The sequence below is a fragment of the Acanthopagrus latus genome, chromosome 13, assembly GCF_904848185.1.
Source record: "Acanthopagrus latus isolate v.2019 chromosome 13, fAcaLat1.1, whole genome shotgun sequence".
NCBI classification, from domain to species: Eukaryota; Metazoa; Chordata; class Actinopteri; order Spariformes; family Sparidae; genus Acanthopagrus; species Acanthopagrus latus.
The window spans coordinates 1889407-1904507 of record NC_051051.1 but is presented as its reverse complement, the minus strand read 5'-3'; positions in this window follow the sequence as shown (position 1 = coordinate 1904507).

Sequence of the window (15101 nt, the reverse complement as noted above, 5' to 3'; positions counted from 1 at the left end):
ATATATCCAGGGAGGCTGTGGAGGGTAAAGCCACCCAAATCCACCCTGCACAGAGCACATCTCATCAACCTTCAGGAGGTGAATCAGTATGTGTTGTTGTGTGCTTCTGAAATTGTGCAGTCTGACACCTGGCTGCTGGTGATTCAGATTTTGGTGACTTTCTCATTCACAAATATCAAAAATCACTTTTATGTTGTTACAGTAGGCCTAATGAAAAATGATGCCATTCCTTTGCTTGCACTTTTTTTAGACTTGACCTACACTGACAAAACCTACAATAATGTCACTGCTGAAAAAAAGAAAGAAAAAAAAACATGAGCTAAAAAAATTAAGGTGCCTGACTGTCCTGAGCTGAACTTGTGGCCAGCAGGCATGCAGGCAGAGGCACAATGAGGCCATCTACTGGATGCAAGATGAGAGAGGGAGATGAGAGTGGAGCAGGGAGAGTGAGCGAAGCGCTGCTGCATTAACGTCACCTCAATAAACATGACTGAACAACTCTGAATTAGAGTCCCATGAGCCTCGCTGCAGCAGGAAGACCCATGAAGTAAGAGAGACTGTGTGTGTGTGTGTGTGTGTGTGTGTGTGTGTGTGTGTGTGTGTGTGTGTGTGTGTGTGTGTGTGTGTGTTTGCATTTTGGAGGCTAATGTTATCATGCCTCTAGCTGCCTGGCAGGACTGGCCAGTTTGCATATTAACTATTTAGCTGAATGAAATCCTCAATGGACTCTGTCCCCTTGTGTGTGTGTGTGTGTGTGTGTGTGTGTGTGTGTGTGTGTGTGTGACTCATATCATGCATGTGTGCTATGACTGTGCATCTCCGTACGTGTGTGTTTGTAGATGTGTACACATGCATTTCTGCCTGTGTGTGTGTTTGTGTGTGTGAGTAATGCATGTAGACAAGCCAAGTGTAAGAGGCCTGGCAGACACAACGCCCACATTTCCCTGTAGCACAGAGCCAGGGTGTGCGTGCAGCCGACAAAGTTCAAACCGAGACCACGTCACACACACACACACACACACACACACACACACACATACACGGACTCGCTTGCTCGCTCACACGCACACACACAACCAGCCATGCAGGGTAATTTATGTCTGCTCCAAAAAGCAAACAAAAAAGAATAGAGTAGAATACAGCAGAGTAGAGTACAATAGAAACAGAGAGAAATGTGTTTTTGGTGGATGACTTTTTGCCACATGCATGTCAGAAGCCAGATGCTTAATTTGCCAGTCAGTCTTTCTGAACGTGGACTTATAGATGTGTTACTGCTCCATCTGTGTACATTCTTTCAAACCACAGAACTTCACGTATCGAAATGTTAATGTTGGTAAGAAAACATAATGGTTTAAAAAGCTGGAAAGTGAAAAGTATCATATTTAAGTGTCCTTCAAAACGCCTGGATCTGTCGCCACAAACACCGGTGGAAATCGTCCGACTTCCTGTGAAAAATACCTGGTTTGGTCGTCACTAAAGCAGCTGGAAAGGTCCACATGTCTCCTTAAGAATACCCAGTGTAACTCGTCTCCTACACCTCGTGATGTGAACATCAACGAATAAACACATGATGTGACTCTGATATGGTACATTTTGTACAAATGTCAATATGTTACGTAGCTCATGCCACATACAGCCGTCTGTTACTGGTTTGCAGAAACATTAACTTCAACATTTTATCCAGGTGACCAGGCTGCCAAAACCACTTGGTTAGGAAAAAATAATGGTTTTGTTTACCCAGTTCTGTCACCACAAACACGGCTGAGATCGCCTCACTAACTATACAGTGGTTTCTGAAACACAGTCTTGAACAGTGGTCTCTGGCTTAGCAGCTGTCTCATCTAGCTGTCAAGCCAACTCCATCCCCTCCTCCTCCTCCTCCTCTTCCTCCTCCTCCTCCTCCTCCTCCTCCTCCTCCTCCCTCTCCTCCTCCTCCTCCTCCCCCCCTCCTCCTCCTCCTCCCCCTCCTCCTCCTCCTCCTCCTCCTCCTCCTCCCTCTCCTCCTCCTCCTCCTCCTCCTCCTCCCTCTCCTCCTCCTCCTCCTCCTCCTCCTCCCTCTCCTCCCTCTCCTCCCTCTCCTCCTCCTCCTCCTCCCTCTCCTCCCTCTCCTCCTCCTCCTCCTCCCCTCCCTCTCCTCCTCCCTCTCCTCCTCCTCATCCCCCTCCTCCTCTCCTCCCTCTCCTCCTCATCCTCTCCTCCCTCTCCTCCTCCTCTCCTCCTCCTCCTCCTCCTCCCTCTCCTTCCTCTCCTCCTCCTCCTCCCCCTCCTCCCTCTCCTCCTCCTCCTCTCCTCCCTCTCCTCCTCCTCCTCCTCCTCCTCCTCCTCCTCCCCCTCCTCCTCCTCCGGACTTACAGTCACATCATAGAGATGTTGATATGACATGTAACAAATTGAATGTACTGTTCTCACAGTTGCTAGAAACACAAAATTCAGGCGCACACAGAAAGAAAACTGAAAAACCATTCTGTTGTCAAAATAAGATTAGAATGATGAATTGAATGTCCTTTATTTGAGATGCATTTCCAGTAAGCCTAGAGTGTCTGCTGGATTAATAGAAACTGGTGTTGAACTTTACATGATGCCCAGACAGCGTGCCGCAGCTCACCTGCTGACAGGAAGTTAATCAAGTATCTCTACATGCCTCTCTGCTGACCCAAAGTTATTCCTACAGGCTATGAATCGGAGAAGACAACCTGAAAACTCCCCAGAAAGTTGATGTCTCGCCGTCCTCGTGTGGCATCTGCTGATCTCTGTGGTAAAAGTGCTGTTATTTAATCTTCGAGGTTTCAGCCTCATCTAATTTAAAAAATTATGACCACAAGCAAAAATTTAGCCTTCCAAGCGGATATGTAAATGCCAAAGATTTAAAGCTGTCTGGGACAACTCAAAGATTAATTTTTGGCACTCACCGTACGTTTCATAATAATACGCCTGAATATTGAATAAGGCTCAGACAGCAGTGATCTACACACACATACATTTAAATTAGTGTCATCATAAAGGATAACTGCTGCCAGGAGGAATCTGTGAAGCCAAGCTGCATCACTCAGCAGCACACAGACGAATATTCATGCTCTGCAGCCAGTTCCTTAAATGAAAACAAAGCTAGGTTTGAGTAAGTGTATTAAGCGAGTGTATCTACCAAATGTTGGGCGGCTGCCTTCATTTGCAATTCAAATCTGGTGCTGTAAATTTACAGCAGTTAACGTAGAAACCAATTAAAATGATAGCTTTTTAATGACATTTACCAGAGGGAGTGCTCGTTTCTCATTAGCGGGAGCCTCGTTATTCTCTTCTACAATAAGCAGGGCAATTACCTTAAAACCACAGTCAATACTTGGCATCCTGCGATAAGGAACTTCAGAGGAATTCTGTGCGCAGTCAGCCTAAGTGTGTAAAAACACTGCAGCTCTCTTTCAAACCCACTTGACCTTTCATCAAATCAAGCAAAATAAAGTGATACCAGCAAGTTTTATTCAAGTCAGTGTATTTATCTAATGAGCTGTATCCATGACGTGGTCATTTACATAACTTAGTTTTGGACTAAAGTGTAAAATGATCGTTAGGGTTGCTGTGATCTATGACTAGAGTCAACAGAGCAAAAGAGAGCTTTTTTAACTTGCAATATAAAGAATTGTAAAGTTTCATCATGTTTGTGGTTTGTACAAACGTACATCGCCAACCTTTATTCTGCTGCTCGGGTCAGCGCAGAACAACAAATGTAATTTACAGCAAACAGCGATAATAAAATACGAGAGAAAATTGATAAGATTTTCAATCCGGGTGAACGCTGCGAGATGACACAATCCTTCAAGCCTGTCAGCAGCATTCGATTATTCTCTGTGATACGACCGCAGAAAGGTATTAAAACTAAAGCTGTCAGACGTCACTGAGTCATGATTTCAAATATGTTACCAACGTGTCACAGAGCACAGAGCTGCTTCTTCTTCTTCTTCTTCTTCTTCTTCTTCTTCTTCTTCTTCTTCTTCTTCTTCTTCTTCTTCTTCTTCTTCTGTTTCTTCTGTTTCTTCTGTGTGTGATGAGATGAGAATAATCCATGACTTAGACGTCCCTCTCCCCCTCTCTCTCTCTCCCCATCTCTCTCCTTCTCTCTCCCCTTCTTCCCTCCCTCTCTCCTTCTCTCGTGTCCTCTCTCCTCCAAATCCTCAGTGTGGCGTCCATCAGGTCCCAGGTTGTTGTTGTTGTTGTCGAGCCTCTCACCACCAAACACCCAGCATGAAGGAAATGTGTGCTAATCCCACTTCTGAGATTAACCAGCTCACACACACACACACACACATACACACACACACACACACACACACACACACACACACACACACACACACACGCACACACACACACACACAGCACACAACAGCTGTCATGACATTCAACAACAACTTAATTAGACTCATTGTGGTAATCTTAAGCAACGTAATGAAAACCTATGACCTTCATGCATGTGTGCACAGCCTCACATGTATTGGCTGCTCTTTGCAGGGTGTGATTGAAGCTTATTGCTGCAACAGAACTGATCTCATCAAGGCCCTTAATGGATGCTATGCTTGAATTCCCTCGGAGTCTATTTACTTACACTGCACAAGATAACAGGGACAGATTTGAAGGCGTGTAAAAGTCAAGAGATGAAATAAACATTATAAAAAGGCTTTTTTTGCCATTAGCTGGACCTTGTTAAGCATACATTTAGAAATGTACATGACATTTACACGGTTCCACAATGTTCCCCAGTGCTCAACACTCAAGATCTTTGTCAGTTTAAAGGAGACATATAATGCTCATTTTTCAGATTCATCATTGTATTTTGGGTTACTACTAGAAGAGGTTTAAATGCTTTAATGCTTGAGAAACACATCAGTTTTCTCATTCTGTCCAGTTCTGCAGCTCTGTGTTCCCTCTCTGTCTGAAACGCTCTGTTTAAGCTCCTGTCTCTTTAAGGCCGAGTCCCCTCTGATTGGTCAGCTCACACAGGCCCGACCCAGCACCGCTAACAACAACCAAGCATCTGTGCTAAATTAATTCTTACAAGCCAGATTTGGTTGCTTGGCATACATTTATAAATGTGTGACATGGTGACACAGTGTGATGTCACAAAGTCACAGAATTTAAGGCGGGCCTACTGACGAGGCATTTCAGGAGCAGTGTTTTCTGTGAGAGAGAGGAGCTTCTGCCGTTGGGGACTTTGACCTTTTTGGTTTTTAACACGGGAGGCCATAAAACAAGACTACACACCAAACAGCGTCACGTCGTCTCAGTTATCACTCACCAAAACCCAACAACAAGCGATCCAAGTCATTGAGTTTCTGTTGTTGTTGTTGCAGCGCTTCTGATTTTAGTTGCTGCTCAGTGATGTGAAATTGGTGAATATGTTTTTTTTTGTTTTTTTAATTTGCTTGTGTTTTGTCTCATTGCATTTTCCTAACTTGCATTGCTTGAAGCTCTGAAGGAGCATCGTAAGTTTCATATGTGTCCTTTACTTTGGTAGCTACGTCTTTAATCTCTGCAGTGCACATGTTGCAGAGAATTTCCAGTTATGCGTGTACACACATACGCTGGCAGGTGCTTATGGTTTTATCTCCCTTACTTTCTCCCATCCTCTCTTCTCTGCTCCTTTGTTGCAGAGGATAAAAGAATCAGTTCAGTTGATGATATTTGGACCATCTGTCGGCAGCTCCATTTGATAAAGTGGGTTTATAAAGAAGCGGAGGCACCAAAGGTTAATCCCTCAGTATATTGCACACACATACACAAACACACACTTTCAATGACACAAAGCGCTCAGGAACACAACTTACCTGAATGCATCACTGTGAAATTTGATCAGACTGTACCTTTAACTCTTGTAAAGCCAGGAGGACCCACCTTAGTGACACTACTTATTTATGTATTAGATTGTTGTGTCACAAGCACAGCGATTGAATTGTGTACACTTGACCTCGTTATTTTTTGTTTACTTACACGTGTCAAATGTTTTCACCCTTTGACCAAACGATGTGATTTGACTGGGACACACTTTGAAGCTAAAATGTGCCAGTGTGTGTTTCAGTGGTGGATGTTTGAGGGACGCGGTGAAAAACGACTAGCTGAATCCGATGAGGCACCAGCGTGAAGTGAGGACACTGGAAGGGTGCTTAATCATGTTTTATCTACCATAACGGCGTCTAAGAGGGCACTTACGCAGCATTTTCTTTCACCATGGACCTGTTTGCTTACGCTCTTCGGTCCATCCGTCTCAGTGTTGTCCTCAGACAATATGCTTGTAGAGGGTCAGCTGAGATGGTGTCCTGCTGTGGCAGCCTGGCAGGACACCACCTCCTGTTTGGAGATTGTTTGGAAATGTCACATCCTTCTTCAACAGCGAAAGGAAGTTCATTCATTTCTGTTATCCGTCACTGCTTCCTCTCTCATCCGTCACATAACGCCGTGCAGTCGGACTGCTCCCAGCAGACACTTCACAAAGTATTGCATCCTTTCTTATCACAAAGGCTTTACAACTCAGCTTAAGTGCGCACAGCTTCAAATCCGAACCGGTGCGGCTTACATCCTGCTGAGGAATTAACACATGAGGTTGAACATCCCTTAACTCTGAGCTGGGGAAGCTCTGCTTTAGGTGTCGTGTGTGTAGCAGCAGTAAGGACGGAGCGTGCAGTGCCGTGAAACAAGACATTACATGGAAAAGGATGACAAATGAAGCATATAAACACCCCGTTTTAATGAAACCTTCTCGACATGCTTAATATGTTTTTCTAATAAGGATGGCCTCTGGCTGTACAGGCCGACACGCAGAGTCTGTGCCTCTCAGCTCAGCAGGCTGGGCAGGAGAGGCTACCGGCCATAATGAGCATTTAATTCACAGAAAAACACTGAATTGGAAATGACAAGTGAATGAGAAAAACTTTTCCAGAGATGATTATCCCAGATGATAATGTATTACAATAACAAAATGGAAGCGACTTGTGCCGTTAGGAGCTGGAAGTGTTTCAGAGAGAGAATAATTGCTCCATTTGCGAGCGCGGTTCTGGTAACTGGATGAGCAAATCAGCTTGGGAAAGGGAGAGGCTGACACACACATGCACATGAAGAAATCCAAGGAATTTAAAAAATAAAAAAAGGCTCAGGATTATTTCAAAATAAGTCGACAGCTCTAAAATCAAGTGGATTCTGTTAGAAAAGTGAATGAGCAGACTTCTCACAGCTACTTCCAACCCCGCACTGAATTAAAACAACACATTTTATAACATAAGATAAACTTTGTGGGGACAGTAAGTGGTCAGCAACCAGCTACTCAGTTTTATTTGCATCAGCAACCTGACAACATTAAAGTGAAGCTGTCATTTCTATGGATCCATCCATCAGCGTCTGAATGAGAGCGTTGTTGTCGACTCCGGGGAAGAAACCTAACTGGGCTCTGATGATCAAAACATCACTCAGAAAAACGTCAATACAGCTGTTTTTATCCACTTCTGTGAAGCCAGACTTTCATCAATGCAGCTGTCACTGTGATGTCCTGCAGTATTGTCTTTAATAAAGCTTCAGAGCAGCTGTCAGCACCTGCGTGCTCTGTAAGATTGATACCAAGAGCAAACATGTATGTGGGAAAGTCACTGAAAAAACGTCGATAAATTGGAATATAAGTTGGATGGTGACATCATACCATAACATCTAATAGTGATGAATCATGTTAGCTGTTAGCAGGCTGACAGCCCAGTTTCACAAACTCCAATAATCCTCATAATCAGCAATAAATCATTGTAATCACTTGAATATGGGCACATATGTGCTGTGAAGCGCCTGAAACGCAAGAGGAACGGATTCCCTCGCTGTGAAAGAATGAACGCGTGCAAGAGAAATTATGACAAACAGATGGTAATTTAATGCTACAGGGGAATATAAACGTGTAAGGACCCGTGCCAGAGGAGCATTATCTGTTCGAGTTTCTCAGAACTATGATGAAAACTGTATTTCAGTGGTGGACTCAGGTGGGTTGTTGCTGCTACTGCTGTTAGTATAGTTTTGTTTTCTGCCAGTGGTTTAATGACTTAATCCCAATCATAACATTTTATCACCATCAGAAAACAATGTGTAACTTCAGTTTTAGGGTTTCAGCTGTAGAATATGACTAAATACATGTTGAAGAGGAAGAAGAAGATATAATTTGGGAAATTATTTTTAAAATATAAGAATTAGAAATCATCAGTTACCTGTATCGTCAGTGAGGAGCAGATAATAGACATAAACATGTCATGAATCCCTCAAATTACATAAAAAACATGACGTACTTGTGCACTTCTAAAAGTTGTCACCTTCATTAAATGTGCATGTTCACGCTTGTGTAAGTGTTTCCAGACCGCTTCAGTATTTGTGTACACACGTTGATTTGAAAAGACTGACAACAATATAAATCCATTGTATGTGTGACTTAACATTTCTTACTAATTGCACTGCAGGCCCTAACAAACAAACACAACAGACACAAAAAGACATTGTTATCAGTGTTGTTTCTGATGCTGATAGAAAAGTAATAATTATACACAAACATATCATTTCAGACAATGAGTGAACTCACAAAGAACAGCTGAGAGCCGCCACTGTGCTCCATAATAATCCTTCCTTTTCTATGAGGCTGCCTTGGGTGAATCCACTTGACAACTTTACCTCTGCTGATTTCACGCACCAGCTCATTTTCAATCATACAGGTTTCATCAAAGCGAGACATGGAGCTGCACAGCTGAGATAAGATGGAAGGAACAAACAATAAGACCAGTGATTCCATCAATTCGCCCTGAAGCATCTGCTCAATACATTCAGTATTTCTGTTCACCAAGTTGCGCCTGCAGCCTTTTTTGTTTGCAGGCATTGAAATGTTAGACAACATTCAAAGAAACCTAACCAGCGTGAGCTCAGCTGTCATTCTGTTTCAAGCTGTGGTAGAAAAGTAAAAAGTGTTTTCAGAAGTGCGTAAATCTGTCAGTCATGTTGACAAATGCCTGTGTTGAAAGTGATTTTGAAGTACGCTTCAGACAAACTTCTGTCAAGTCAAAGTGTGATCAAAGTGGTTGTTTGTAATAATCTAATACTTATACGCATATTTAATACCAATGCAAGTCAAATGCATCCTCGTCCAGGCTTTAGTTATCCTGAAACCATAACCATGGTGAAGTGGATATGACATGTGCAGTGATATAATCCCTTACTCATGCACATTTCAGGTCTTAGTAAATCCATTTTCACAATTCATCAAAGTAAATGGAGACCTTCAAGAAATATTAAAATCTTAATACATTAACAATCAGAACAAGTGTTCCTCTATCACAAATCTGTCTGTTCAGTTGTCCTGTCATGTACAAATTCTGTTGATTTAACCCTTTTTTCTCTTCTGCTTCATCTCAACCACTACCACCGTCTCCCTCCGTTCTTTTGTTGCTCGCCATTGTTGTGCCATCGACGCTCACTGTGTGTCTCCTGACACCACTACGCCTCAGCAGAGGGAGGCTAATTTATCTCCCATTACCAGGTCCAGCTCCCCCCGTCACTCACTCTGTGTGCTCGTGCCTGTTTGTGCTCTATCTCTGTCTGCAGAGGTCTCTCTCTGCAGTAGTTGGTACTGTAAAAGGCTCGGGGAGCAGTGTGTGTGTGTGTGTGTGTGTGTGTGTGTGCCTGTGGAACTCCCCCTGTTTTGTGATGTGTGCATCATCGTAATCATGCCAACTTCAGTCCTTTTTGGCCACACGTAGAGATAATTCAGGCGCTGAGTGCCTTTAAAAACTCATGCAATAGCCCTTTCTTACAAAGGACGCTTTAACTCAGGTGTACCTAACAACATTAGTAATGGCTGCAATTCCATTAAGTCGCGCCACTTTTTCACGGAAGGCCTTTGACATCGGAGGAAAAACACAGGTCTGAATAATTAGATTAATGACCACTGTCACACAGGGAGACACTGTTGACACTTTTAGGGCCGCTTCATTAAAACAGATGTGGCTGATGTTGTTAGTTACACTGCTCAGACAGCACACACCTACTTTAATTCAGACTCCTGTGTTTGGTGGTTGTGTGCTGAGGCCGTCAGTCAATATCACGTTCTTCCCCAGGGGTCACTCCCGTCACCTCAACATGTGTTATTAGAGGAGAGGTGGAGGAAGGCATCAGTAAGTCTTCTGTTGTGTGCTGGTTCTCTTCTCCCTGTGCCTCTCAAAGACGATGTATGTCTCTCTTTTTAAGGTATTGGCATTATCTCTTAGAACAATATTTGTTTGGTCCCTCAAGTCTGTTTGCAGGTAACAGACAGTGATCACATTCACTGAAGTTACAATAAAATAATCCCTAGCAGTATAAAATCAAGATGTGTATCAGCTCAGTCGTCAGAAGTGATGAGGCCTCTTGGATGAATTACTTGTCTTCAACTCAACAGCTACTGTTCATTGCCTTGAATTCAACCATGTATCCAGAGACATGTTTGACCTGCCATTAATACCAAGTCATCCAAATTTAGACAAACTTTAAAGGTCAGGTCTGGGCTGACAGATGACGGGCTGTTCCTTCACTCATCTTTGAGTGTTTAGTGTTTTTTGTATGTGTCCTGGTTGATGTGCCAGATGTGTTGTTACACATCTGGCACATCTAGAAAGGCGCTGCTAGAAACTGTCTGTTAAAGGGCATTTACTTGACAGGCGCTTGGATGAACCATCTGTCTGTCATCGTGAACCGTTTGAAGCCAAAAAGCTCGACTTCCCGGACATGAAAATACCAGAAGCTTCCGTGTTGTGTGGCTAACTTTCGGTTTAGCGCCGGGCTAACTTCCATGGAGATAAAACAATTTAATCGTGCAACTCTTTTAGTCTTTCCAAATGATATTGGACCGAATGGCTCAAACTGTGATAGTGAAATTTATTTTGCAAGGTTTGTAATGCTCCAGAAAGTAGGTGTGTCTAATTTTACAGCCGCTTCTTTGATTATGTAAGCTTACGGCAAAAAGTGATTTTGGGCCGCAGTGCATCACATGACTTGTAATTACACAGTTTGGTCTCTATGAAAACTGGCCTGGTGCTCTTCCTGGGGGCTCACTCTGACTATTTTAATAAATAATGATACCAGCATACTTTTTCTCTTCATTTGAAACAAAATCAAGAAAGTTTCGCCCCCTTTTTGCAGTTTGTAGATGCTAAACCAAAGTCAACCGTCTGAAGCTGGATAAAGCTTTATATTAATGAAAAAAAACATGCTTGAATTGTTTGCAAAGCTAATATGAATATGAATGAGACGAATATAGCTAATGTGAAGTTCGAGTAGGATCTGACAGTTTTAGCACTAAAAGCAAACAATATTTCCAGTCATGTTTGACCACAGGATGGCTTACAGACCCTTTTCACTGTGTCTTGGAGGGGTAAGCACAGCTGCAGCTTATTAGCTAAATAATGGGTCCATGTGACTCAGGTGTGCTAATGTGCAAACACCGACAATAGAAACTTCTATTGTTAAGCAAATATTGATAATTGGCCCTCTAAATCAGCATAATCAGCATTCATTTTATTAGTTGCAGCTAATAAAAGTTGCAGCTGCCTATTATAAAGTCTAAGTGGATTTTGATTGCATTGTTTATATTTTATATAGCTCACACACACAGTAATGTACAGAGAAAGCAAAAGAAAGATGAAGAATGGCAGTTGGACACAACCAGAGAAGACAATGACCTCATTACAGCCGTTCACAACCAGGACCTGCACATTAATCATTTCCCTGCACCTCCTCAACACTTCACTTGCTGATATCCACCAAACTCTCTGCCTCTCCGCCTTCTCATAATTGACTTGTTCAGAATCAATAGCATCCACTTGTCTTCATGATTACAAAGTCACCGCAAGTGGAAACACGCCCAAGGGCACGGAAGCAAGCGTGCTAGCTTTTCTCTCTGATAAGCAGTTGCTTAGTAAGAAGTGTGTAATTGCTATTCAGAGCAAAACAAATGCTCGAACAAGAGCCCCTTCATTGATGAATTATGGATTTAGATTTATTTGGGTGGAAAGGAAATCTTTGAAGTACGCTGATGGAATATGGATATGTTGGATATGATGAATGGGTAGAAATAATCACGCATGACATCATTTGATACTTGGTATGAATAAATACGAACTGTCCAAGTGTTGTCTGACATCGTCGGAAGTCAAAAGTGTTTGAAAAGTGTTACAGTGACATGAGACACGATGCATGTTTAGGTCACACAGTCGCAGAAATAATCGTTAATCAAAAAACAAAGAGGTTGACAGTTAATTTTGTTGGACTTTCTGTTTTTAAGTCACATCATTTAAAAAATGAACACAGAGCATTTATAAAAAAAATATATAATTATCATCATCACATTAGTCAGCAACGTGCACTGCCTTTGTCGATGAAGGCATATTGAGCTAAAGGCAGTCTGGATGTATCCTGCCTCGATCTTACATAACATTTAATACCGTCATCAGACATGTCCTTGGCTGCCTTTTTGACCCAAAGTGATTGAATAGAAGTGTAGCCGGACGTGAAGACGGAGCTCTATTGAAGTGCACACTGAGAGTGGTTAACAAACTGCCTGGTGGGGCCGAGGGAATATTTCAGTTCATATTATCTGATGGGAGTAAAGTGAGGTCATAGAAAGTGTGCAAAGGAGGGAAATATGCCACAGAAACTCACGTGGAGTGTCTCACATTAAACCTCTCAGTGGTATAAATCAATAGGTTAACTCATATCGATTACATTTTTATGTAGAGATTTCATTTAAAATGTTGGTAGGTTTGAAGAGAACTGGGATGTGATGTTTATTAAAGATCCTCCAGTTAGTCAGAGCTGATTAAGCCTCTTGGATGAGATGTGAAACGTCTTCAAGAAACTGAAAGTTGTCGACGATACAGCATCTAGATTTATCGTGGCCTGGATGACTGAGATCCTTCATCAACATCCCTAAAAATAATCAATTGAAACCCATCAAGTGACTTTGAGAGAAGACAGCCTCCTCCACTTAAAGTCAAACTCATTTTGACGAATGAACATGAAGGACGAAAATAATGTTTAAGACATTCCAGCACTCATTCCTTAAAGCTCTGAGCGCATCATAAAGGTGAAGTCAAAGAGATAAAATTGTCACTCTGACAGAGTTAAAAAACAAAACAAAAACAACTCCTCAGAGTTCCACTGTAGATAGCCTGCTGGGAGATGAGTCATACACGGATGCATGAGTGCTTTTTTGGACAGGCGTTGCACCAAATAGGTTAAGTTGAAACACTGTGATTCTTTTGTTGAGTTCATGTGAAGTTAAAAGGATTCCAGCCATATTGTCCTGCATGGTAACTTAGAAGATGGATGTTAAAAGAAGCAGCAGAGAAAGCCGGGCTGAGGGTGGCAAGAAGAGGACAAGTCACTACTCATTGAATGATGGGGAGATGAGGGGCAAACGCTGCTTTTCAGAACTCTGTCTGTCTCTATTTTTGGCTCAGAACCATCTTAAGGCCACTGGCCAAAATGGGCCCTCCTCAGAGAACTCAGTGGGGTAGAAACTGAGTCCAGCACTGCGCTGAATAAGAAAAGAAAAAACGGTTCCGCCTGAAAAAAAAAACACTTTAACACATTATTGTTGTTTGGTTTCTTTGCTGCGAAACGTCCAATTTGGCGTGAAACTTTTAATATAATTCCGACACACCAACAAATCAGTGAGCTTTTATTCTTCTTTCATATCAGCTCTCGTACTTGCAGGATGGTTTCCAGTGAGTGGGCACCACAAGGATGATTTGCCGTCCAAACAGTCCCTCAGGACTGTTTAATAAAATATCGGCGCCACAATTTTTGTGAAAGGAATTTCTCAAATGTCAAAAAAAAAAAGAAAAAGAAAAACCCCAGACAGTTCAGTGAAAGGTAATTCCGTCAGTTCTGCTTCTGTGTCTACGACTGACGGCTGCTGTTGACTGTCAGGCCAGAACATCTCATTTATTTATTAAGAGGGAAAATATAGCTTTTTATAACAACCTCAGTCTCTGCTCTTTTTTTTTTATATACTGTAAAGCTATATCATTTCCAACTTCTTTCCCTTGTGCCCCCTAATTTTTCCCCACTTCCTTGACCCTGTTATCTGGTGATAAGCAGGAGGGAACCAGCTGTTCCCTTGTTGGCCCCTGTGATAATCAATAACACCAACTAAACCAATTCCATTTGCCATTTAAACAGGGAGGAGGGTGACCGTGGGCACATAGGATTAAGCTTTCACACTCAAACACAAACACATAAATAACACACACATACACATATACCTCCAGTGGCTCAACACAAGACACAAGGTCACGGCATTTTCATGTCAGGACAGGATGAAAATAGAAAAAGGGCCATGAGCTGGACAGACTGAGGCACAATGAGTCAGTGGGCTGATAACACAGACAGACTGAATCAGTGGGCTGAAAGCAGAAGACGGTTTAGCGTGTTTGTGTTTGTGTTTGTGTGTGTGTGTGTGTGTGTGTGTTCTAGTCAGGGGGAGAACGGAGAGGATGTCAGAGAGAAGATGTTCCCAGGTTTTCAGGGGGTTTGCTGCAGGGAGTGAACACCAGTCCGGCTGGTCTCCTCGGATGTCCGCAAACTGTTCTTCAACCCAAAACACACAGGCTCAAAATAACTCCTGTCCCTTTATCTGAATTAGATTTACCCCCTCCTGTCTCACACACAAATAGACACACAGTTGCTCTGCTGTCTTGCAAGTTTTATGTTCTTACTCACGCCATCAGTTTTCTTCTCAGTTTTGCTGAAGTACTGGAGTGTTGAAGTCACTGCCAAATGACATAAACATGTACAGTACAGTTTTTACATGTGGGCTTGAAAACTAATGTTATTATTTTATTTAATGGCCAACAGCATCACTATGGTTGTCACAGCAATACTCAAATACAACACACACAGGAGAGGAGATGGTGCAATCTGTGAGATTTGGCAGTGACATCTTTTCCACAGGGAAACACTGTCCTCTTGTGGTAAATGTTTTGAGATGAGAGATCATCAGGAATATATAAGAAAAGGCCTAAGTGAATTATAACAGATGTGCTGTATGTACATGTCAAATCAAAATC